At 35.9% G+C, this 27,666-nt stretch overlaps 1 protein-coding gene across 5 annotated transcripts in view; it reads left to right on the top strand.

The window, feature by feature from the left end:
* Positions 1-27,666, top strand: part of LOC307000311 (uncharacterized protein) — a 95,013-nt gene that overhangs the window by 17,798 nt on the left and 49,549 nt on the right. For 3 of the 5 annotated variants that reach the window (XM_079615788.1, XM_079615787.1, XM_079615789.1), the window contains exon 1: positions 15,779-15,943. The exons of the other annotated variants lie outside the window; for them this stretch is intronic. The gene's annotated coding sequence lies outside the window, so the exon portion shown is untranslated. Of the gene's footprint in view, positions 1-15,778; positions 15,944-27,666 lie in introns of those variants that run through there. 5 annotated transcript variants of the gene reach the window in all.

The following is a 27,666-nucleotide window of genomic DNA, read 5'->3' as shown; positions in this document are numbered from 1 at the left end:
CGCTCTGTGAGCCACAGCCTGCCTGACTGTCAACAGTCAGCCGAAGCTTGGGAAGCATCAGGAGGAATTACAAATCCTCTCCTGAGGTTTGCCGCCTTTCTCTCCCTCGATCTTTGTCGTTTTCTATCTCTCGTCCTGACAGAGCCCCTGCCACCATGTCATAACCTTCTCCCAAATGATCAGCAGCGATATTTGCATCTGACAAACTCACCTACGAGTCCTTTGCTTTAGATGCGATACTGACTGATATGCAGGAGGGGTTGTGGGGGACGGCGGTGGGATCGAGAGCCAAATATGCCTTGAACTTTCTATGCCTGAAATATCACAATGTGGGTGGTCAGACTCAGGGAAAACTTGATTGCTCATGTGAACATAAAAGCCCACATAAGCCTTGGGTTCAAGTCTGCCTTATACCAGCCTTACATAAATTGAAGCTATTTTGGATTCTTCTTCATTATGTGCTCTGGCAGCATGATAAGCTGTCTTTAAGAAGGTCGATTAGAACAACAAGCTCATCTAAAGCAAAGTTCCTGGCTGACTACATCACTGTCCATTATGCAACCCAAACATGCCTAGTAAAATGGGCCATTATCAATATGAGGTCTAAGTGCAGCCAGGAAGGCTTATCAGTACTGTAAACAGGCACCTAAGCTGAAACTGCAACTGTACTTGTTTCTAATAAAGCATTGACCTGTATATCATTAAAACGTACTGATCTATGGTGATGTTTTTTGTATGCCTAATGCCTCCTCATTACTGAAGCTTTATCAAGTTGTCTTGAGATTTAGAGGTTTATCTAATTTTGTACCGTATGCAAGGGTTGATTGAACCTATCTACATGTAGACTGTTCTATTGGTAAACCTGTATTAACAAAGCACTCATTTGTTTGTAGCCTTAATATCTAACAACATAGGTTCATTCATTGAAATATGTTAATACAATTAGCTGGTATATTGTTTTCAGCACTGCCTGTCAAATATTTTAAAACAGATTTTGGCAGATGTCAGTGCTTTAAGCATAAGAAGTATCTTATGCTCACCAAAAATACAGTAACAACAGTGATATTACTAATTAAATACTTATTAAAAAGTTTGCTATTTTAATATATTTGAATGTAAAGCTGAATTTTCAGCATCAGTCTTCAGTGCCACATGATCCTCCAGAAATCATTCTAATATGTTGATTTTGTGCTCAAAAAAACATTTATTATTATTATCATAAAAATGGTTGTGCTGCTTAATAATTCTTTGGAAATCATGACATATTCACTCAGCATTCTTTGATTAATAGAAAATTCAGACGAGCTCAAAACAATATTTATTAAAATGTCTTGTAATGTGAAAGTCTTTTTTGTCACTTTTGATCAATTTAATGTATCCTTACTGAATAAAAGTATAAAGTAAATAATATTTTTTTCTTTATTTAATAAAAAAGAACTTACTGACCCCAAACTTTTGAACATTATACTATGTTATATTTTATATATTAAATTATATTATACTATATTATATTATATTATATTATATTATATTATATTATATTATATTATATCTGTGATTCCTCGCAAGTTTCATATTTTTTGTTTATTTTGTTTCCCCTTTATTTAATTTCTGGTCTATTCTAGCATTGCCTGTAGCAGCAGTAAGTAGTCTGTCTGTCCTAATCAACAAAGACTAAAAAAAGACTGTTAACTTTTAAAAGTAAATCCCAAATAGTTATCCTTTGTCCATCTAGCACATATTCTCATCACATTTCAACATTGGCCAGATGCTATGGGCAGTGTAATTCCCCCTTTCATTCCATTTGTACGTGCATCTTTTAATTGGAGTGTTCATTTGCAGCTAATCAGCCTGCTTAGTATTAATTGTGACTTAATTGGGTAATACTAATATTTATTGCCATTCAATTTTAAAACGATTGTGTTTTCTTTAATTGTAGGCATGAATTCATAATAGCTCTTGAATAAGTCATGGTCAACAGTGGCATATATTTTATTAATCTAACGTGATTTGCTGACAGGATCCTTTTTCACAGAGTCCCTCAAGTCTGCCGGTAGTTTCAATGGTGTCACAACTTTTGGGGGAAAGGGAGAGAGAGAGAGAACGAGAGTGTGTGTGTGTGTGTGTGTGTGTGTGTGTGTGTGTGTGTGTGTGTTTGTGTGAGAGAGCGAGAGAGTTGAGTTTGGAGTCTTTGTTAATCAAGACATTAATATATAAAATGATGAAACCTTTACCTGGTCCCAGTTGTTTTGGGCTTTCATGTTGTTGTGCTGTTGTTGTTTGGGCTCTTCATCTGGTATTAATGGCATTCTGTCTGAACTCAAAGATGGCAGGCTGCCTGGTAATTCATATGCTTGTTCTCTGATGGCATCTGTGAAAATGTGCTCCGTGCATATTGGTACATACCCTGTGGGAGGGAGCAGGAGCTCAAACCTCTGACTGAGTGGGATGTACGCGGTTTCATAACTGGGGCATTTGCACCAAAAACAAAAGAGAGAGAGAGAGAGGGAGGGAGGAAGAAAGATTGGGAAAGAAGGCCGATTTGATTTTCTTATCTGGTGACTGTCTGTGATTGACATTCTGACACAGATGATGGGACTGGACTGAAGAACCAGTGGCGAATAGTTCGTGTTGAAGTACTGAAGATTTTAGAATATTGTAATGAATCATATGAAACAATTAGCACACACACACACACACACACTCAAATTGTGAATGTCGAGCTTCTGTTTTCTATACAAGCAGAGTGGATTTTAACTTCTAAGCTCCAATAAAATATCACAATGATAGTCCAAATGTGCGCGGTATTCTTCCAAGCCTTTGTACTGAAACAATACACCTTTTCGAGCCGTTGTTCACCTTCATCTCTGCCTTTCCATTTGCGTCTAATTTCAATCATGCTCTATTGCAATCAGTCATGTGACATGGAAGAACCCGGGTCAAACCTCATAGCTCTTTTTTTTTTTAAACATAGAAGTATGCTTAAAGTATGTTTCTCACATAAACTTATCATATGACTTCAGTAGAGATAGAATACTCTAAACATCTGAAGGTTAAATAAAATATAAGGGTTAGATCAGAGATAGCTTACCATTTCAGGTTACCACTTTCATACCACTTTCACTGATAGACTACTTTTATGTTACTTCAAAAGTCCTTTTTTTTGCTCTTTTTGTAGTTCGAAAAAATATATAGAATGTATAAAAATGGCATAAATCACTACCTGAGCGTTTATTTTTCATGCAATATTTTGCTTAACACCTCTTTTTGTTTCGCTACAAAGAAAAAAAAAGAAAAGAATAAAAACACGGAACAGCATGAAAATAAGTGGATTATGATGCAGTTTTCTTTTTTTGTGGAACTATTCCTTTAGACTGCCCAGCATCTGTGGACAGCAGAGAGTTATTTACACCGTCAGTCTTCTTCTTAAGTTACAAAAAGTATTAGTTAGACAACATTTGCCGTCTCCACCATCATCGCTTTGTCCATGCAATCTACTTTTTGCTGTAAAGAAAGGATGATTTATTAATGATCTGGAAAAGTGATCACATTAGTCATTTTACTGCGACACCAGAAGGTCTAAGGTCATGAGAAGTGTTCCTGCAGTATTATCTGTACGACAGACAGTTATGCTCTAGAGATTATGCGTTTAAAAAAAAAACTTGCTGAGCTGAGAAGTTAAATCATTTAAGATGATGGTTTATGCCCTTTTGTCAAGCTTGTTGTACACTTTTATTTATTTTAAATATTTGAAAATGGTGATTAATACAATAATATAATGTCGATAATAATTCAACAGCATAAAAACAAGACTTTGTCTTGCTTACTAGGTCAGCTACACACTATTAATAGTCAACAGGTGGACATCATCAAGTGAGTCAACTTCATTGGTCGCATTGTGTGATCATACAAAATAAAAATAAAGAAAATACTATGCTCTGTCATAAATTGTAGTTTTCATGTTGTTTTGATGGCCAAACTCAAACTCTCTATAGACATAGAGAGTGATAGCATGAGTCTAAGAAAAGTCAGTGTGGCTTGACACACATTCCTGAAGAACCCCTTGCCTAATCTGCCTTTTGTCAGACATGTTCATTGCGAGAAGCGATAAGGTCTGAGCGCACGTCTATATCTGGGACATGCTTGCTGCGTAAGCTCTTAAATAAACCCTCGGGGGACGTCTAGGACTTAATAACCGCTCATCCTCCAGGAAACTCTTTCTAAATTTCTATTTAGCAGAGACATCAGTCACATGTTTGCCGAAAGTTTGGAAAACACAAGCTTTTTCATTTTGTTTATAATGAAAATTCAGTCTAGAGAGGAATAATTAATTATTAGAAAGGTGGAACATAGCAAAGCATCGAAACACATAACTCCTTCTGTGCCAGCAGAGGCTTTATTTATTTTGCAGATAAAATAAATTAGAGACTAGATTACTTGGTTGTGTCGAGTTGTCGAAGGCAACACAAAGTAAAACACACACACACACACACACACACCATTTACAGACTTTCCAATGAGTTAAGGGGGACTTGGATTTATTGATTGATCGATTATAAGTCCCCACAAGGAAATGTCATAGTGTTTAACATGTAATACAGTACAAGATATACATAACCATAAAATGAAATACAATAAACATATTAATAAATTAAAGTTAAAAGGATATCTACAATGACTGGATACTCAAAACAATAATTATATATAAAAAAATACACTTTTATTCAGCAAGGAAGGATGCATTACATTGCTTGAAAGATAAATTTGTAATGTTTCAAAAGATTTTTATTTCAAATAAATGCTGTTTTTTTAACTTTCTATTCATCAAAACCTTCTGAAATAAATCATGGTTTCGACAAAAATATTAAGCAGCACAGCCATTTTCAACATTGATAATAATTACAGTTTGAGATCAGCATGATTTCTGAAGCATTATGCGAACTGAAGACTGAAGTAATGATGCTGAAAATTCTGATTTTTCATCACAGGAATACATTTAATTATAAAATATATTCAAATACAAATAAATTATTTTAAATTGTAATAATATTTCACAATATTGCTGTTTTTACTGTATTTTTAATCGGATAAATACAGCTTCAGTGAGCATAAGAGGCTTCTTTCAAAAACAATATAAAATCATACAGGCACCAAACTTGTGTATGTAACTGTAGTGCAGCTAAAGGGAAGTGGTTGTAATGCAAGTATATAGTCACATTAGTACAGAGATAAACTGTACAGACTAATGGCAGTGGAAGGATTCACTGTCTCTCAGTGATACACCCGGGCATGATAATTCAAGAACTACAAGTGCTCTTGTTATGGAGATATCCATAATGTTTTAATAAAGTTTGGACAGCACCCTCCTCTTGGCCACCACCTTCAGTGAGCTACTGTACTCTCCAAGACAGACCCACAAACTCCACTGCAAAAAAAAAAAAGACACTTGCTATAGGCTGAATATTCATATTTTGAATGGTCGAGTAAGGCCTTTCTTGTATATGGCCTGGATGTTATTTGACCAGTCAACCTTGCTGTTCAGGTGCATTCCCAAGTACTTAGAGGAATCCAGCGTGTCAACATCCTCCCAACGGATGGAAACTGGGGTGAAAGGTGTCCTCTTCCTATTATAAGTCCAGAGCCATCTTCTTTGTTTTTTCCACATTGAGCTTAAGAGGATTCTGGTCACACCGGTCCACAAAGACACTAGTGATTCCTCTGTACTTCTCTCACACATCCAACAATCAAAGTGTCATCTGAGTATTTCTGTAGGTGACATGACCCAGTGTTGTATTTAATGTCAGCTGTATGAAGAGTTAACAGGAAGGGAGCCAGGACTTTACCCTAGGGAGCTCCTGTAATATTGAGCACCTGATCCGACACACAGTCCTACAACAAACATACTTGAAATCTATTTTTTGTTTAAAGAAATTAATGTGAGCAAGGATTCATTCAATTCTTGCATTCAATTCTGTAAAATAATTTTGCATGCATGGCATTTGCAGAAATATCGATGTCAGATTTTAAACATTGATATTAATCAGAAAGGTTTCTTAAACACCAAATCAGCAAATTAGAATGATTTTTGAAGTATCATGTGACATTGAAGACTGGATTAATGGCTGCTGAAAATTCAGCTTTGCCATTTAAAGAATAAATTATGCTCTAAAATATATTACAATAGAAATAAAAAAAATGTAACTTTAAAAACATATATAAAATACAATATGTACAATACAAGATATATGAAATCCAAGGTATATTATAGGTATTTTTTTATCATATGCAACTGAGGCTTCTTTCAAAAACATGCTTTTCAAACCCCAAACTGTTGTAACAGTAAAGTAGGTCCAGTGCAATAAATAAATAAAAGGCACCCTTCATTCTAAAGTTCTCTAGATGGGCAAAGGGTAGAGGATATAATCTCGAGGCTCAAAAAAAAAAGTAAAACATTAGAAAGAAAAATGCAGTTTTTCTGTTTTGCTCATTTTTTCTTGGCATGTATTATATCGGGTAGACCTGCGGTTTCATTGCATAACGTTTATGAAATTAGACTATCATAAAAATGAAATAAGACATGATTGTGTTTGTGAGGTAGGCTATACAAATAAAGAGAATAAGTATAGCTTTCTTGGTAGCACATCAAGTAATAGCAGCTATACTGGAGTCATGATGTATTGCAATGGAATGGAACTTGCAGTTGATGAAGTATAAGTATGATGGCGAATCAATGACAATAATAACCGAGTGAGCGCACAACTGATGCTGGCGTGTGCGGGAAATTCCGCGTCTGCAAGAGGATAACAGATCTACACGCGAAGAAACGGGAACTCGCAAGCTCATTCTAACCCTGCGTGCGCGCATGACATAATCTCTGCACGCAATAGAGTGCCGAAGTTATGACGTCACTTTGTAGGCCAAAACGCGGAAGTGAGTTAGCATTTTAGAACTTCCGGTTCCCTCGCCCTAAAGTCTATGGTTTTTTTCAATGGGTTTTTGCTAAATCGCCTGAAATAAGGTCTGTGGTTAACAAAGCCTCTAAATATTTTCACGTTTTGATCTATGACATAAAACACACCAGTTATAACCTTCTTGTAATTTTTTTTACTTTATTGTGACTTAAAAACGGTGGTTGCTAACAAGTTGCTAAAAGGGACTACATCCTTTGGCGGGGACTTTAGACGTCATCATGACAAACAGGAAATCTCTCACTGCTAACCCGCGTTTCAGCCTCACGTTCTTTATTTCTATGGAGAGACTGTTCGACAATGGTGTTTTGTTTTGTCCCAAGATGCAACCACAAGTCGTCGAATGAAAGATGGTCATTTTACCGTTGCTTCTGAGATGGTAAAAGCGTGTGTTTTTTTCTGGCGAATTAGCAAATGGTATGCAAACATACAATCAAACATAATACAGTGAAAGATAATCTTTATTAAAGTTTATTTGGGGCACAATGATCAGGCATAATAATCTTAATCACAAAGAAAAGAATATTAAGGTTTATATAAACTAACAAAATAATAAACGAATAAATAAAACATTAACAAAAGATAAAAAAATCTCTCAGAGAGGCACGCATAAACAAAATTAGTTTCTAACATTTTTGGAAAAAACGAATGGGCAATATTTCTCATGAAAAAGTGGATAAGTGTTCATACCATAGTGTTCATACACAGCGCAGATCATAATGAGCGAGCGTGTTTTTTAAATGAAGTTTGAGGAAGCTTGATGATGACGTTGATCCGCGACCATGGTCAGAGTGGTGTGCTGTAGTCCGTTTATAGCCTACCGTTAGCATTTTATATCTGACGGCTTTATTTAGGCTTCAAAATGTATACATTTTGGATTAACTTGTAAAGATTATCTTGATAGACAAAACGTGCAAGGGTCACAACTCTTTGTTGAACACAGATCTTATTTTTGGCGATTTTCCAATAGTCTATGGGGAAAATGCATATCTTTTCGATCGAGGGAACCCATGCGCCGCTAACTTCCGGGTTGGCCTACAAAGTGATGTCATAACTTCGGCACTCTATAGAGAGCCTAAGTCCCTCCCCTTCCGGTTGACCACCATGGGACCTTATTTCGGAAAAATATTGTATGGTAGTCAATGGCGAGAGACAACAAATATTTTGATCTCGTTTGAATTGTGCCCTGAATTACACATATGACGCTTGTCAATTTGAAATATACATTTTAAAGTCAAGAAAGTCGCAGTTTGATGTAAAACTGTTGAGGTATAAGACTGTGAAAATACGTAATTACAAAGACTACAAACCCAAAAGGCGCACATGAATCAAGGAATGAAGCTAACTTTACTGAAGCTAACGTCTGTCATTTTCTCTATATAAGTTATAATCGTAACGTTACGCCGTGATGCCTGAGTGTTTTGTACCAGACTGCACACATACGAGCAACGGTGACGTATAGTGCGAGACGAGAGATGTAGTTCATTGAGCGATTTTCACATAAAACTAAATGTTGCTCTTCTGTTTTATGACACACTGTGACTTTCTTGTCGTGATTTAAATGTGATTTAATGCATTGTTAAAATATATTCTTACCAGATACTTAATTAACAGGAAGTCGAATTGCATTATGTTGTTAAGAGATATTTACAGACTGTAATGACGCATTTCAATGGTTATTAGCATTGCAAATTGACCCAAATTTATTAATCAATTCAGTTAAACATACAGACTGATTGAAATGGATAACTCATGGACCGATTGCATAAACTGCTTATAGTTTTACAAGTTAGTCATCTCATTTTTTTCTTCAAGACTCGTCAGTTAAGTCAGTTACATAAAAAGGTTGATTGGCCTAATTTGAATCTGAAAAGTAGCCTAAGACTGATTAGCCCTAACTAACTGCCATTTGGTCAGACAAATTTGTAAGATGCAGTCTTAACTTAACTGGCCTACATTTCATTTTGAGTGATTTATTAACAGAACTGACTCATAAGAACCATTTATTAGTGAATTGGACAACACAGGACACACAGTTTAAAAACTGTTGGTTTGGGGTTTCAGGGCTCCCCTTCTTTTGTGTTGGAACCAAAACTTGTCTTTTTATGATTTCTTGGAAGCCTGAAGGAGACTACAAATAAATGTCTACTTGCTGAATATTAGCCACTGAACCTGAACAACATTTCAACAGCACATTTTCCCGTCTCAGTGCTAAGCTCTGAACAAAAAAGTTCAACCACCCTTAAAATCTACTAAGCATTCTATGTGCTCCTTAAGCATCACCTCACCGAGAGCAGGTCGACTCAAAGCATCTGCAAACAATTATAGAAATAGCATGTGAGATACAATATCAACACAGCTGGCCAAACCTGAGTGATCAGCAGAATCACTCAAGGGGAAGTTTTAGTTTTAAGTCAATAATTGCATCCATGTGGTCTATAAAGACGGGCTTTTGTATCAATGTCAGATATTTGTAAATATTATAAAAAGGAATTGATGAAACTATTAGAACCTGGTGGTTTTTGTACCATGTAGTTATTTTGTGTTGTTGAGGGAGTACACTCTAAAAAATAAAACATTGGGTCAACAAAAAAAAATATGTTAACGTTTTCCACTAGAATTTTTAAGTTAAGACTGCTGGCATAATTACATTAATTCAAAGCGATGTTTTGAGTATGGTGAATTACCTTTTAGTCCACAATAAAACACATTTCTAAGTAACATGAACTTAATAATTTTCAACATGAATGCAAGTAATTAAGTTGATCCAACATAATGTTTTAAGTTAGGTGAAGAAGTTTTTTCCTACCGAAGCTTCGAAGCTCAAAAATGGTATTCGGACCAGCCCTAATTTTAAATAACACAAATAAAATGACTGACTTTTATAAGGAATTATGTATATTTTTAAACAGCTTTCCAATCACTATTTATCTTTTTAGCACCATTTTTAAATTGTAATATATTTCTCTTTTAAACATACATGTAACATTCATCTTTTAATATTTTTCCCTTTCAAAACATTTAAATGAACTATAATATTAATATATAATAATATTAACATAATTAAAGAAGTCGTTTGACATACGTTATAACGAGTCATTAATGTCCTTTAAATTATATTTTTCATATAATAGAACAGAAGCTATATATTGTGAATTTAAACATTTCTCGAGTCGTTTACCAGCGGCAGACGTCAGGAGGACCAGCCGAGGTAAAGGCTGTTCCAGGCGGCTTACATGGGCTCGAGCACCCGGTGATCCCCTGGGTCTCACACAACCCGAAAACGTCCGATCAAATGTTTTAAATAGGCGCTATCTTTATTAATAAACCACAGATTTGAGCTTTAAACAACTACATTCTCGACTGAACAACTCTTAAAACTACATTTCGTGACACAATAACAGTAGTATTTTTAAATTTCCCGCAGCACTTGCCTCTCCCAGAAGAAGCGGATTTCGCCTCGGACTCGCGTCAATTTCGCTCCAAACGCTTGCTTTTTATACGCGTCCATTTCGCTTTGGACGCGCGAATGCATTCAAAATGTTCAAGCGTCAAATTAGACGCGGCAGGCGCGAATTTGACGCGCTATTCGCGTCCGGTGATGTGAACGCAGTTACATATAGCCTATCAACACTCAACTCAAATTTCAGAATAAGGACTTCGAGATTTCGGTATTCGGTTACTATACAGTAGGCTATCACCAACAGAATCCTGAGCGAATGCAAATGTGTAATTAAACATAAAATTACTAACCATTCACCAGATTTAGTTTCAACTGTGTGGTCCCACTCGTCGTCTGGCATTGAACATGCATGCGCGCGGAAACTGTGGGCCGTTTACACGTCATCAAATTGTATTTTACATTAGCAGAACTTAAAATTAAATTATTTTTGATTGACTGAAAATGTTAAACTCTGACAAGTCATGATAGTATATTGAATCAATAGGCATAATTTGTGTGTCATCCAAGCTCAATAAAATAACAATTACAAGTAAAAAGTCTAACTGTATCTCTGAACTTGATTTTTTATCTCACAACAATATGTATATTTAAGTAATGACTAAAGGTCCTCTGAATTAGTTTTTAGAGTGTACGCTATACCATTAAAAAGTTTGGGTTCAATAAGATTATTTATTTATTTATTTATTTATTTTAAGACCTCCTTAATACATTTTATTAGATGTGTATTTCAAACAAATGTTGTTCTTTTGAACTTTCTAATCAAATAATCCTGGGGTTTCTACAAAAGTATTACAGTTTTTTTCAGTCGCTAACAAGCGTTTGTCCAGCCAGTTGTCACATTTTCAAAACTCTAAACACAATTAGCACAGCATCGGTCTTTTGTGGCCATACCATTCACACATTTCATGTCGTTTTCAAACAATATGCAGTCAGTGAACACATTTCCATAATGCTTACATTTTCTTAACAGACAAGCTATACCTCCCAACAAAACTATGGATTGTTTTTGTAGTATTTACGAATGTTAACACACAACATCCCACAATAGCAAAAACAATATTCCAAACCTTAGATACAGTATAAAAACCTCTGCTTCTGCAATGATCAATTCAAAAACAATATATCTTAGCTGATAACAAACAAACAATTGAATAATTGACACAGAGCTTATTTATGTTGGGTAAATTGGGCCAACCACAGCTGATTCCAGTCTGGCTTAGACTGGCTTAGAGTGGCAGGGGTTATTTTTTTCTATTACATCATTGACACTTATACAGTAAAAGAAGGACTGTGAGGAGTGATGTTTTTGGAAACTGTTACGTCCGTAAGGACGTTTATAGTATGGTGTGTGTGTTGTATTATGTTTTTTCCCGTCCTGTTTGTTTCTCTTACTTTCATTTTCTTAGGTTGTTGCTGATTGGCTATCTGGCTTGTCAGTCTAAACTCACAAGATGAGTGGCCGCGCCTTGGAAGGCGGGATCTTCATTAGCATGATGAGTGACACCTGGTGAAGCGGATATTTAAGAACCATGCTGCTGCCAGTGTGTTAGAGAACTTTGTATTGAGAGAGCCTTTGTTTTGCGACGTGAACTTTGTCTTAGCTTTGCGATTGAAAGCCTTTTAGAGCATTTGAGAACCTTTATCTTAAAAGAGGCTGGATTTTGAGAGAGCTTTTGGTTTGAGACATTTTGTTGGAGAAACTGTTTGTGTTTTATTTTCGTTACGTTGTTCACATGTATGTTTATCGTTCCTTGTTTTGGCTGTGCCCAAAACCTTCTCATTTGTGAACGTTGCGGTCTACAAAGGAGAAGGGTATAGGTAAGATTGTCACGTGACATACATGGTACACACGTAGTTAAACTTGTCTGTATAAAAACACTAGTTAGGGATTTGTGCCACCCACTGTATTTATGTTTATTAGTTAGTGTAGTTTAGTTACGACGTCACGGACGTTGAAGACTTTTTCTTTGATCTTTTCTTTTTATTTTAGTATTAGAAGTTAAATGTTTCAGATAACCTTTATGCTTATATTATTTTCGTTTGTTTGGCACAATCCATTTTCCCCTTCCTTCCTTTGTGGTTTGGTTTCTGTTTTGGAATATTTAGGCTACTCATCATTATATTTATTAAACTCCTATTCACTTTATTCAGTTGTCTCTCGTGTTTCTCACCTCACTCAGTGTTACATGTTGATGTGTGTCTGAGATGGTTACATGTGTTCCCCTCTTAAAAGCCCTAGACGGGTATGAGCCATAGGAGGGTCGTAACAGAAACAGAAAGAGAAAAAGACAAACACTGTAATGTCTGGAAGAGGAAGAGTAAGAGCAAGGGGCCCAGTGAGAAGAGCAAGGGGCCCAGTGAGAGATGCAGTGAGAGATGCAGTGAGAGATGCAGTGAGAGGTGCAGTGAGCCAGTGGACCCTATTATACCGAGCGCATCCTTGCCTTTCTCAATGATCTCCACCAGCGCCTGGGTCCAGAGCAGGATCAGGAGGGTGAAAACATGAGGACCTTTGTAATTACCTGGGACAATGTGGCTTTCCATCATTCGCAAGCAATAACAAAATGGTTTGAAGTCCACCCAAGACTGGTAAGTCTCTTCCTTCCACCCTATTCACCTTTCCTCAACCCCAGAGAGGAGTTATTTTCTGCATGGAGGTGGACGGTTTATGACCATCAACCACATGACCAGATGTCCCTCCTTGAAGCCATGGATGCTGGTGCAGGGACATCACAGTTCATGATTGCCAAGGGTGGATCCAACATACCAAGTGGTTTTATCCCAGGTGCATTGCCTTGGATAATATCAGATGTGATGTTGATGAAAACATGTGGCCTAACCCTGAAGATCGCAGAGATTAGATACAGTAATTTTGTGCTTTTTGTTGTGGTTTTTTTTTTTTGTTCAGAATGCTCTTATGTGTTTCATGGATATTTTGTTCACTGTAAGCAATACTGTAAAACATTTTTTCTACCAGAAAGACTCGGGAGATAAATTGATATAACAGCGTATATTTATTAACAGCCCAGCAAGCATGAATTTATAAAGTTCTTTGGCGTAGGCCCCGTCCTTAGAGAGCAATGCGAGGGTAGCGGAATCTGCATATCCTGCCTGAAGACGAAGGCAGGGGCGCAGCCGACCCCCCCTGGAGGTTAAGGAAGGGACCATCCTGGTGGTGGTGGGGAGGACGAAGGGGAAGGTACCATCTTGGTGGTGGTTGGGGAGGATGGAGGTACTTGGCAGCGTCAGCATCTGCGAACTCAGACGAATGTAAGTACCGATCTTTTATACTGTGAGTGTTAGCACATGATTGGTTAGAAGAGAAGTAATACGTGGCACGCTGATTGAGTCTTCCTGGCAGAACCTACGCTAAAGCTGTCATTTCTGTTCTATCATACCGTGTTTCTACTGTACCTCCTGTAGTAAAGAGTAAAAGGAAAAAAACTGATTTGCTTTTTACTGGAATGCTTTTGAATGAGAACATTACTGTACATGTGGACATACAGTTCCCAACCAAGACATTTAGTGTAAAAACGGTGGATTGCATGGTTTGCATGCAAATACCTGTAAAACTGAAACATAAAAGTCTATGCAGTTTTTGTAATGTCAAGAATAGCCAGTATTCTGAAACCTGGTGTACTTTGATTGACTGCATGTATCTTGTGAAAAGAAATCAAGTGTTATTCTTTGACAGAATAATTTCATTTTGAGTCAGATTTCCAGTGTTTTGGTAAAGTTAGTGTGTGCAGAGAAAGATGTGTTCTATTTTGAAATGAAGAGTTAGTATATATTTAACAAAATGTGTTTTTGAGAAGAAAATTAACCATTTGGCCAATTGTGTTTTGTAGGTGTGAGTCTGTGTTAAGAGTTTAGAAAAAATATCTGAAGTATGGGTAAGCGCTTGTTAGCGATTGAAAAAAACTGTAAGCAGCACAATCATTTTCAAAATTAATTAAAATAATATATATATATATATATATATATATATATATATTATTATATTATTATTATTATTATTATAAAAAAAAAATTGCACCAAACAATAATATTAGAATGTTTTCTAAAGGATCATGTGACACTGATGACTGGAGTAATGATGTTGAACATGCAACTTTGCCAACACGGGAATAAATTACATTTTAAAATATATTACAATAGAAAACAGTTATTTTAAATTGTACTAATATTTTACGATATTACTGTTTTCTCTGTATTTTTTATCAATAAGCTAAGACTTCTTCTAGAAAATATATAAAAAGAAGAAACAACTTACTGGCCACAAACTTTTGAATAAAAAAGTGTATGTTCACAGTGCTTTCATGTATGTAAAATTATTTAATTTGCATTATCATATTTTTTTTTATTATGATTTATGAATACATCTTGTATAAACTGTTCAGGACATGACTTCTTGCAGGTGCTTAGAAATCAGTAACACCCCAAACATACTTTAGCTGCAGTTCCAAATAAGTGGCAAATGAGCATAATCAGTCAATGATGGGGCCAACCCTCTAAACAACTACAGCCTCTCTTATTCTTCACAATTCCCCCTCTCTCCTATTACACATGAACCTCAGAGCTCATTCTCATGCGAAAACAAAAGTATACTTCACTCCCGATGTTCTCCCACTCTTTCTATGTCTCTCTGTGTGTGCGTCGTGTTCCCTTTCTCTTGATTGCAAACAGCGTATAGCGTTAAGTTTTGACGTTCACCACATGGACGATTACCACAAAGTCATTAGAGGGCTGTTATGAAAGCATTCTCAATGACTTTAGCTACCCTTCAGCCTTTTTTAAATGGGCGCAGAACATTTATGTGAGTTAATCAACATTGGCCCTGCTTTACTTCTGTTTCTCTGCCTGATGTACCACAGCTCTGGGCAATGATTCGTCAGTTGGCAAGTTCCCTGCGTTCCTCAGCCAATGATGGTACCAGAAGAAAGTACAACCCAATAAAGGCTTCATCGCAAAGAATGCACATCATTTTACGAGTACAGATCTGGATTGTGTTCTTTTAACTAAACCATGTGACCCCATTTCAAACTAAATGTCAGATTAATGAACTCTGAAAAATATTCCAGTGGAGGAAGATGACATATAAATATGTTAAATCTGTAACTTTTAAACATCAGTGTTTAAAGTGTTCAAAAGTTTGGGGTCATTTTTTAGTTTTTTGTTTTTCAAAGCAGTCTTATCACTGAAAAATAAAATCCCATTTTATAAAAAAAATTCCGCCGCTAAGGGTCGCTAACCTAGACAATAACAAAGGCGTATGTTGATGACGCAAAATTGCCTGCGGAATTATGGAACTTGTCGTCAAGCCGATGGATCTAATAATGTTTATGGATGAGTGAATACATTTATGTTTTTATCATGACTGTGGTATGAAGCAGGGCGCGTGGTATCAGCGCCACACACACGAGTCCCCCGAGCCTCTGGGATATAAAGGAATAAGGACATTTCATTCTACCGAACTAGCCTACCCGCAAGTGCTGTATTACTACTCATACAAGTAAGTGTATTAGAATTAAACTTGTTAAATGTAAATAAAATAAAAATAACAAAAAAAAATTGCATTAACAAATAGAAGAAAATATTATCAAAATGGAAAAAAAAAAAGCTTTCTGGACAAAAATAAAATTAAGTATAATTTTAGGGCTTCGGGTCATTTTGACCTGCGAGGAAAGGCAGGGTTCGTACAAGCTTGAAGTACTTGAATTTGACTTTTTGAAATTTAGGTCCTGGAAAACCCTTAAAAATAAACAGCCATATTTCTGAAGAGATACTTGGAAAGTACTTAAATGATTAAGAATAGGGATGATTCGATACTGAGCTCATGTACTCGCACTTGTAAAAAAGCTCCGATATCAACAACCGATAGGCCTACCAGGCAGTGTGTGTAGTAACAGATAGCTGTGGTGCGCAAGCTGATAAGAGAAAAAATTATGTAAAAACGCCCATCTTGGCGAGTATCCTAATAAACAAAGTCGATTATCTCAAGTGAACGTAGCCATGTTAAAATGGGGTCCGTGCGTTCGGTCTTAAAGGGGCAGCAGTTTAATAAACCTGCTGCTGTGTTTTAATGTTTTTTTTTCAAATATATTAAAAGAAAATTATTGGTCATCCAATATGGTATACAATTAACACACTCTGTCAACTTGGATAATTTAGAATTTGTATCTGGTTGTGATTAAATGTATAACTGAATATCATCAGCATAACAGTGGAAACTAATTCCATGTTTTCTAATAATATTACCAAGGGGCAGCATGTATATAAAAAATAGCAGTGGGCCTAAAACAGTCCCTTGTGGCACTCCATAACTCCATGTACTAAATATACTGACATTAACTTGGATAATTCCCCATTTAAATAATTAAAATAGCAATGATCAGATACAACCTAAACCACCACTAATGCCTGTCACTGAATACCAGTGTAATTCTGCAATCAGTCTAAGAGTATGGCATGATCTATAATGTCTACGCAGCACTAAGATCAAGTAAAACTAGTATTGAGATACAGCCTTGGTCAGAAGTTAGAAGTAAGTCATTTGTAATTTTAATGAGCCCCTTCTCTGTGCTATAGACCTTATGCGCCAGTGAAACAAGGGTGCCGCCATCTTTAGAATATTGTCTTTGAACTTATGTTTTTGCGGTCGCTCTGTAAATCTCTATGGCATTGCTGTCCATGAGTAATTCGCTTTTGGAGTGGATTTACTTAATGGAAAGTTAACGAAAGTTATCATAAGGATTGTAATGTTTAAAGCAGATGTCTTAACAAATGTCAGTAGACCGGGAAGATTTTAAAACGAGCCATTCATTCATAAATGCGTAAGATCACTGTGAAAATACAGACCGGAAGACAAAAGACAATGAGCGCAGCGCTGAAAAGGGGCGGGGCTACATAAGGTCTATATGGGGCCTCAATCTTAAATAAAAATGTTCATTTATTTATTTATTTATTTATTTGACAGGGACAGTGTACATTAATTAACATTGCTGCAAATGCACCAGAATTAGCCAAAATGCTGTCCCTGGACAGATCTTAAAATTGTCTACCTAAAAAAAAAAAACACAATAAGAACATAGATATACTTTTCTTTTTGCAAGAAGGAGCACTATAAAAAAAATATATTTTTTTATATATTAGACATCAATTCGAAGATTCTAAATGGGTCTGTAATTTGCCAATTCATCTGAATCTAGTTGCGGTGAGGCTTAATAACAGAATTAAGGGTCTTGGGACGTGACCTAGAGATAGAAAATTTATGATATTTTTTTAGGATTCTTGAATGAATAGAAAGTTCAAATGAACAGCATTTATTTGAAACAATGTAAAAGTCTGTATACTGTCATCGCTTTTGATCAAATTAATGCCTTTTTGTTAAAAGTATCAATTGAAATACAATTAATTTAATAATATAATATAGTAATAATATAAATGTGTATATTACACATTGTGTAAAGTGTGTGTGTGTGTGTGTATATATATATAGTTAAGTTCATATTAATTGGACAAATAACTATTTAATCAAACTGAACTATTATTATTAATAAATAATAGTTTTCAGCAATTTATTAAATATAAGTTTGTCTCTTTTTTCTCACCCCGTCATCCATCTCGATGTTTAGTTTTTTAAGCTTGTCGCAGTGCATTATGGGTGCATGATTGCAATATCCTTTGACTACTCACTAGTTTTTAAAATTACCTCTAATTTTGAAAGTATATGCAAATGCAATCAGTGATTAGCAGTTAGCCTCTAGCAATGGAATAATCTCTGACCCCAACAATGGCATGTCAGAGACTCTTCATAACCCTTTCCAAGCACATATCCCAGGGTACTAATCTGCAGATGCCGGTCTAAAAGAAGGATCATGTGACAGCAGATGCACATCAAAACAAATGTGTATGTATATATATATATATATATATACATATATATATATATATATATATATATATATATATATATATATATATATATATATATATATATATATATATATATATATATAAATTTGTTTTGATGTGCATCTGCTGTTATATATAAAAAGGTATATAATGTTTACAATAACTATATCCACTGAATTGTTAACCTGCACAATCAAATGCATCAGAACCAAATTAATGCCAGTTTGTCCTGGGACATGCTGCTCTCAGTGCCACTTTGTTTGATCAGTGTAATGACTATACACAGTACCATCACTATCTCTTCCTTTATCTCTCTATAATGACCAAAATCACCCAAACAGGCGTTCACATATCAGACAGGCTCCACTGGACTTTACGATCAAATGCGTTACAGAAGTTAAAGTGATGGCAACACCCAACTTGTTCTCAGGGTTGCCAACTTCGGGACTTTGGCTGGAGTGAGACTCAGTAAAATTTCAGTGCGTGCGTGGAGAACATTTTTGGTAACCCTAAAAACGTCGGTCCTTGTTTACTTAGTATAAACCCTGATTTATGCACACACAAAAACAACTAATAGAATGGAAACGCTTTTTCAAAATGTACAATTAATTTATTGATTGCACTATAAAAAAATATAGAGATGATTAAATAACAAACATGTAAAACAACAACATCAAAACAATAAGAAATCTCAAAACAAAAGGGATACATAATAGTTACTCCACCTCCCCAGAAAACCACAAATTAGGCCTGTTGGATGCCACAGTGGCAGTTTTGGCCTGCTTCACTACGTCTGCAGGAGCTGGTATCTGAAGCAGGGTTCAAGGCGGCTCATTTTCATTGTCATGATTGATAACAGGGTGCCATCAAGTGACAGTCTGTTCCTGGTGTCAGTCTTGTTTAGGCCAATAACTGAAAAGGTTCGCTCAGCATCCGCATTTGAGTGTGGCAGGCTCAACACAATCTGGGCAACCTTTCATAATTTCTTTTGAAATATTTCAGCAAGCTCATTTAACAAAACGTAATTTGTACCATGAGCCTATTTGTATTGAGCAATTAGCTAGCCCACATAACGCACGTCAGACAACGTTTGCAACTATAGTTGAAGTCTGTACTCTCGGCACACAGACTGATTAGGCAAGTTAGGGTTAGTCTGTGTAACTGTCTGTGACAAGGCACGTTATTTTATTATCTGCTTACCTTGATTGTCATCCAAACTTTCAAACGCGCATCAGTGGGCTACAACTCCGAACCTATGCTCTGAACTCTCTCTGAACTTTTCACACGCAACTGGCGTATCAGGGGCAAGGTTTTCAGCGAATCAACGATCAGAGAATACTGCAGAACGTTGTAGGCAGATGTTACAGCTGTGGGCCTTAAACTCCTCTCCTGTCATTAATACGCTGTGGTCTAGTCATCAACAGAAAATTAACGGATTGAGATGGATTTGAGATGGCCAGATGCTTGAGAGTTGGCAACCCTGCAACTTGTTCTATGTTAAGAGAGGGAAAAATGGATGGGTGGCTGTTGTTGTGTTTTACACATTGTCTGTTGTGTTCATAGAAATGGGTGTGGTCCTGTTCATGGTTGGGCGCTTAAAGGGTTTGCTGATATAACTTTCAGTTTGATTTGAGACAACAAAGAGTAAAGTGCATAAGAAGCATTGATATTGCTTCTTATGATGTGTTGTTGTTGTAATATTATTATACATTCTATAAAGAGGCTATAAAGCATCTATTTGTGGCCAATCTAACAGTATAGAGCTTTCAAGTTAAGATGTAGTCAAATGCATTGTGAAACAAAATGCTTTGTTTGCGGTTCATGATGGACATAATTAATATTATGCCCATAACTGCACAAACATATTCATGAATGGTGCCCAGATGTCTCTCAAACTTCAAATTCCTGTGGTTCTTTCTCTTTTCTTTTCTCTTGCACACACACAAAACATACACAAACATGCCGTCCTGGAACTGACCTCAACGAAAACGTCATGCATCTTACTACAGTCATCATTTCCTGTAGCTGTTTACAACAGAAAGTCCTCAAGAAGTCATCAGACAAGGATGATCAGCTGCAACATTTAGTGATTTATTGCGAAAGTATCAAAGTATGAATTTGAAACACAGTTTGTTGCAGCTTCAGTGTTGAAGAAAAGCGTGAGAAAAGCGGATCTCGCAATTTATTTGTTCTTTTTCATGGGCAACGTGACTAAGGGGCCTGTCCCTGGGGGATTGCTGAAATGAAGTGCTGGTAAATCATCTGTCTGCACATGCAATCACAATATAAAAATACTGCAGCTGTCAAATTATTTACATTTTTTAATTGTGATTCATCTAAATTTCTTTGCCATTTTAGCATTCAGACAAAAACTAAAGAATAGGCAAGCAGTGCTCTTATCTCGCATGATATTCTATATTCCTCAAATTCACGTCAAAATGCATTGGAAATGCAATAGAACATATTTCAAATATTATATGAATGATGGTGGTATTTAACTCATGGTGATATTTCATTTATTGAACTTCCGTGATGATTGAAGTCCATCATGCAATGATCGCAAAGATTTTACTTTTGGTAAAAATCCCATCTACCCAATCTCATGGCAATTCGTACGAATTTTACAAGGTGGCTAATTCATACCAATTCATACGCCCTCACTCGTACGCATTTGTAAAAAAAATTGCTAAATCGTTCATATTTTACGAGTTGGCAAATTCGTACGAATGACCTACCCCTGTCCTGACCCTGCCCTTAAACCTACCCATCACGTGGGTTAAGACAAATCATACGAATACGTACGACTTCACTCGTACTAATTTGTCTAAATTAGCCACCTTTGAATCACTTGTACGAATTGGTCGTGAGAAAGCATTGGATTTTACTGATAAACAGGTGCTCAGCTTGGGACTTTTGTGTTTCAAGCTCTGAAGGTTCTGATTCAGTTTGTAGAGTACTTTCAACACAATCTCATGGCAATTTGTAACCATTTTATGTTTTGCTGAATTGATGGCTAATTTGTACTCATCTCATTTTGAACCCCAGTGACGTGTTGGTTTAGTGGGGGCGGTCCACCACTTGGTCCTTCATAATAAGATTCGTTTGAAAATCTTAAATTTTTGTATGAATCAAATCTTACGAATTCAAACGAAATTGCAAAAAAATATGTTTTCCAGTGAGATCGGGTTGTTACTTTACAATAAATAAACTAGGCTATATGTTATAGTTAATACATTAAGATAAACTCATGATGAGCAATACATCTTTACCGTATTTATTCAGTTTTGTTGACGTTAGTTATGTATAGTGTTTTTACATCATCTGAAAAAAGTACACACATTTGGATTTGTGCTGAATAGGAGAGGTACATGAGCACAAGTTTATTAAAGCACGTTTTGCACAAGCTGGAATTTTCAGTTTCCCTTTAAATTAATTTGTTTAGGCTTACTGTTCAGAAATGTTGTTATTGTTTCTTCATGTTATGGTTCTTCACAGTGCCTGCATGCGCTAATGGAAAAGTAGCTTGAAACATATTAAGTCATACAGGGAAAAAAAAGAGACAACTAGAGTACATCTTATTTTTCCGAGTGTATTTGTTCACAGAAATATTTGTTCAAACATCAGATGTGGTTTTTAGTAAATCTATGTGAGTTTAAAACCTGGAAGATTCATGAGTCAAGCATTGTGCTGTCAAACAAGGCACTTAACCCCATGTTACTCTTATGGGATTGTCTCTGTAAGTGCTGTGAGTTGCTGTGGATAAGAAAGTGTCTGCTAAAATGACAAATAATCTTACTCGAGCTGAAAGTCTCCCATAGCCAAACTTTTGACTAAACAGAACACGGTTTGCTCAATTCTGTGGACAGTCTGAGACTGAGACCATTTGAAAAATCAGTGTGTTTTTTTTTTCTTCCTTTCTTAATTTTCTGCAGATGGGAGATGCAAGAGAAATGTTCTGTGATCAGTAATGCAAAACACTCATTGGAGAAAATCTCAAGCTATTCTTTTTTCCTGAATATTGTGAGCTGCATCCCGTAAACTTCAAACCACAGAACGCTTCAGACATGTGAGGACTTTAGCCCATAAGAGCTCAATTGAATCCAGATGTTGCTCACCATTACTTTCAGCATTAATCATTAAGTTTCTGAAGGAAGGATAGTCAATCGCCTAAAATGAATCGCTTGTTCTTTTTGTTAATTATCCTCCAAAATATATTTTTTTTCAGAGAACTTTCTTTCACACGTTCTGGGAGAGAAAAAAAAGAAGCACAAACTAGTCAGTGATTGTGAAAATTGGTTGATTTTGGTTCTTTAGCTTCTGAGATTAAAATGATGATTGTCAAACAAAGCAAAAAAATAAGTAGCTGGTATTTCCTCCAAGGAAAACAAATTTTATGAATGCTGTCTTTGTTGTTTAATGTCTGGAACTCATTTGATTTCTGTTACATGTGTTTGCGTGCATATGCAGAATTAGTCTTTCTTTTGTAACTGTGCTTATCACGTATTATGAATATTCAGACTTTGAAAGTGGTGTTTTGACCTCAAACCTCAAAACAACTGTGTGAGGACTTTAAGAAAAGCCATTTACGGGGTCAACCGGCCGGAGACCAACAGTGAAAATATTCATTCATTCATATATTCATTCATTCAGTAAGAATTTTTTTTTTTTTAAAGAAATTAATACTTTTATTTATGCAAAATGTTGTTCCATCAAAGTTCAATACAAACATATATTTTTTTTTTTTCTTCAATCTACGGGAGTAGTGAAAAGCAAATATTTCTTAAGGTGTGCCTTTAGCCCCGTTGTATATTAAAATTGTAACTATATTTTACAATATTACAGTTTTTTGACTTATTTAATCCAAACCTTTGAGTGATATTTAAATGTTAAAAATGGAAAATAAATAAATAAATAATCCAGACTTTTAATGAGATCGACTTTTTATAAGCCGTTTTATTGCTATCTGATTTTTACTGTGAAAAACCAAGAAGAGCTACAGTACGTTACAAAAGCGAGTCATGTGTTATTTTGAACTGCTCTCACTGATTCCCTCTTTTCCAAAACTCTTTGAATCAATCACAAAATCCCAGTTTCTTCCGTAGGCTATATCACAGCTGTCTGGCTAACACGAATAAATGTATTTACACAGTTGTGGCAGGTTGTCTGAGCGTGTTCTCTCGGATACAGACATGAGTAACGGGCGCCGTTACGCTATCAGAGCTCCGATGTTGACCTCTGGATGGCCTTAACTGTTGGCCGCTGCTCAGTCTCTCACCGCAGCCATTCCAAATGTTCATCTACGCTGATACGGACTTCACACTCCCTTAACATTTAGATCCAAATCAGTCTACGTGCCTCTCTGCTGCAATATAGCATTTGCTGTTTACTTTGGCCCTCGTCCCAACAGCCAATTCAGCGAGGGCTGGACAGAGTCAGGCTAAAGGGATCACACATAGCAGTGATGCTTTTTCTAGCGCATGACCCTTTTTCTGAAAGCTGTGGTGATAAGTGACCATATACAAGGCACGCTGGACTGACAGGAGTCTGTTTGTAAAATAAATAAAGGTCGATGTCAGAGCTGTTGAAATGTGCAGTGCTATTGCTGATAATAGATGCTGAATGTGTGTCTGTGCTTCTTTTAGGCAGAAAGGGAAATTGGATCAAGTGTGTGCGCGTCTGCCCGTCCGGAGATTCTCGTCCGTATTAGATTTATGTTAAATTGGAACAATAAGTCTCTCTCTTCATTTCTGCCCGTGTGATGAAACGGTAAAGCTTCACTTCCTGTGTGTATTGTTCAATGGGGCACCATCGTCATCTCTCGCTATACGCCGTGCTGGACTGAGCATGGGAACCTGTCACATTAAATGAGCCCTGGGATTTCTTCACAGTGGGGTGGAGGTTTTTACGAGCACTGTTTTTTTTTTTCACATGAACCGATATTCTGACTGAAACACAAGCATAACATAATTCTCAATTGTTATGATAGTGATTGTATTATATTAAATTATGATTGTCTGCAATGTACAGATACAAGAAAATAAACACCAATTAAAATGGGCTTATTTAATAAAACCAACCCAGGTTCACTGGGAAAATGTGCCTGTGACGACATTACTGCAAAAAGATATTACATTGCTTCCTTCTTTCACATTTTGTGAAAGAAAGTGCAGCTGAAAGTGCTTTTAGTTTTAGCCGAGACAGATGAACATGAATCTGATAACTTTTTTTTTTCTATACAGTAGTTGTATGTTTCACGGCAAATTTTCAGTGAGTGGCGCTAAAAGGTTAAATCTCTATTGCGTTTTTTAAATAACGCAACAGCTACACTTAACCGTACTTGTATTTCATGGGACCCGAGCTCTCAACATTGATAAGTGCAGTGTGAGCTATACCGACCAAGTTTACTATCTCAGAAAAGACATGCAACTGGTTATATTATGCAAATATCAAAATGTATTAGTGTAAAAAGCATGTCCTAGGCCAGGGTATTTGAATTAATAACATAGTATTTTGCAAAAAATAAGCCTTTATTAATCAACAATATGCACCTGTAATCAAAATTGTGTAAAAAGGAATAAAGTTGTTGAATAAAGGTGTTTTACTGCCATAAGTGTACGTTTCAGTTGGACACGGCAGTAAATTGTAGGCCTATAGGTACGTTTTGCAATAAGGCATGTTTTTCCAATGAGCATATGTTGCACAAAACATTTTTATTACGTTTTATTATTGTTGTTATTATTTAATTATTTGACTTAAAAATATATTGGCCAGAAATAAACAAAATGTCTCCTTTCGGTTGTTGATGTCTGAACCCAGTCTGTCCATTCGAACAACCAATACCAAGTCCCCCTAGAGATCACTGGTCAACAAACTAATCACCCCCCCACCTCCACCCCACACATTATTATAACAAAGACATGAGAAAGAAAACATCAAAAAGTCCTTCATCAGAAGACGGAGTTCTTGTAGAGGCTAAAGCACTTGGGAGCGCCCGGTGCAAACACAAGTTGGGGGTCCTTTCTGTTCTAGTTAGAAGTTCCCTCCATGGTGGCCTAAAGGTTCTTGTTAAAATGGCTGTCTACCCTTAGCTGCTCATGCATATATATTTGTGTGTGTGTGGGATGACTTTGGGCAAATCAACTCGGTAATTGGAGACATACAATATCTATATGAAGTGTACAGGGTTGGAGTTGTTTTCCACGAGGCTGAAATCCCAGCATGGATGCAGAATCCCACAAAAGACTTCCAAGGAAAACAGTGGCCCCTCTGACCCGAGCGAAGCCGAGGGGCAATGCTCTGGAGCCAAGAACGGGTCCCGGGAGAGCTCCACCGGGTGACTGAGTTACAAAAGAAAACAGTCAAAACGGAGCAAGGCAGAACCATCGCTTCTGTCTGTGACTTCTGAGAAGCGGATGATGAAAAGCCACATGTATGGTTTTTATTAACCTGAGGAGGGCTTTTGTTCTGCTTACCAAAAGATTGACACCACAGCGAAATATAATACACTTTGACAATATACACTACTGTTTAAAAGTTTGTGTCATATGCTGCATCATATATGCATTAAATTGATTAATAGATTTATATATCAAAGAAATGCTGTTCTTTTGAAATCTCTATTCATCAAAGAATACTGAAATATATATCACTGTTTCCTCAAAAATATTAAGCAGCACAACTATTTACAATATCAAGATGAGTGTGTTTCAACATTGATAATTATAATAAATGTTTCTTAAGCGGCAAATCAGCACATCATATGATTTCTAAATGATCATGTGACACTAAATTACATTTTAAAATATATGAAATTGTATATTGTCATAATATTTCACAATAATACTGTGCATATTTGGTAAAATAAAGTCATCCTTGAGCTAAGCGACTTTAGAATAAATAAGCATAAGATCACAGTGAAGATATATTCTTTCAAAACACAAATTTCATATAAAATGCTTGTTGCACTAGACTGAAATCAATTTGATTCATCTGATTTATAATCACTTATCCAGCCTAATGAAATGTGTCTGAATTATCCACAGTGACTGGAAGATTTTTAAAGGCATTGAAATAATAATACAAATGTTGATACAAGACAAAAGCGAATCACTAGCTTGTCTGCTTAATTTGCTCCTCTTGATACAACATTCACACGTGACCCATTTGTGTGGCAGACTTATTATAGTAATACATTTTGGATGATATGTAAATATTGTTAATGTTTAGATTTTTCAAGTACTGTCTGTCATTACAAATGCAGTCTCAAAGGGCTAGTCGGGCCCAAAGCAATCACGTATTATGCCACAAAATCGCTACTAACATTACCATAAATGTCCATCGAGCCTTGTTTACAAATACTCTCGCTGCTCATTCAAGAGTGTCCGAGACTGAGTCCCACCTGAATATCAATTCACTCAAATCAAGCGGCTCATGTTGTCTGTTTCAATGGAAGAGCAGAGTTTTATTCCACCGATAATATAACGTGCGTTCTTAGAATCCAACATTTTCGAATGGAGCTTAAAGAAAAGGTGTTTTATATTATCTGCCTGCTATCCATTATTGATGACTTCAAAATTGCATTAGCGCTGTAAAATCTCTGTGATGGTTTTAAGTGGTTTAATGTTCTAATTGAACATAACATTTGGCATTTAGAAGCAGAGATCTGTTTATTGGAGTGTATAGTGGCTCTAAAAGATACACTATGTAAAACTTTACTGCTTACGTTCTCTGGCAAAGCTCTTTATGGAGCTTGAGAACGAAATGAATCAGTGTGTAACTGGCACTGATGCACTGTCAATAAAGTGGGCATTAAAATCTATTTTTTTTTCTTCTATTAAAAAAATAAACATTTTAAATCTTTAGTTATTAACAAAAAATATGTGGATATATGGATGTTTATGAAAAACATTTCATATAACGCTGAATTTAATATATAGAACAAGCAGACACTTTGTGAACTGCTATTTAAAGCATAAACAAATTGCACGTGTGTGTGTGTGTGTGTGTGTGTGTGTGTCAAGAACACTTAAAAAGGTGCTGCCTTAAAGTACAATCAACTTGGATGTGTAAGTCATTTAAACGTATTAATTAAATTACATTAAACTGACTTAAAAATGTTTGAATCTTAATTGCTTAACTTATTTTGTTGTCATAACCTATTGATCATATATTATATATATATATATATATATATATATATATATATATATATATATATATATATATATATATATATATATATATATATATTAACCTTAAAGCAGTTCATTCATTCTTGGAACTCACCACACAACATATGTGTGATTTATATTACTGAATTCT

The sequence above is a fragment of the Phoxinus phoxinus genome (assembly GCF_949152265.1).
Source record: "Phoxinus phoxinus genome assembly, chromosome: 6".
Classification (NCBI taxonomy): domain Eukaryota; kingdom Metazoa; phylum Chordata; class Actinopteri; order Cypriniformes; family Leuciscidae; genus Phoxinus; species Phoxinus phoxinus.
Note: the sequence above shows the minus strand (reverse complement) of the source record. Positions and strands in the feature narration are given on the sequence as shown.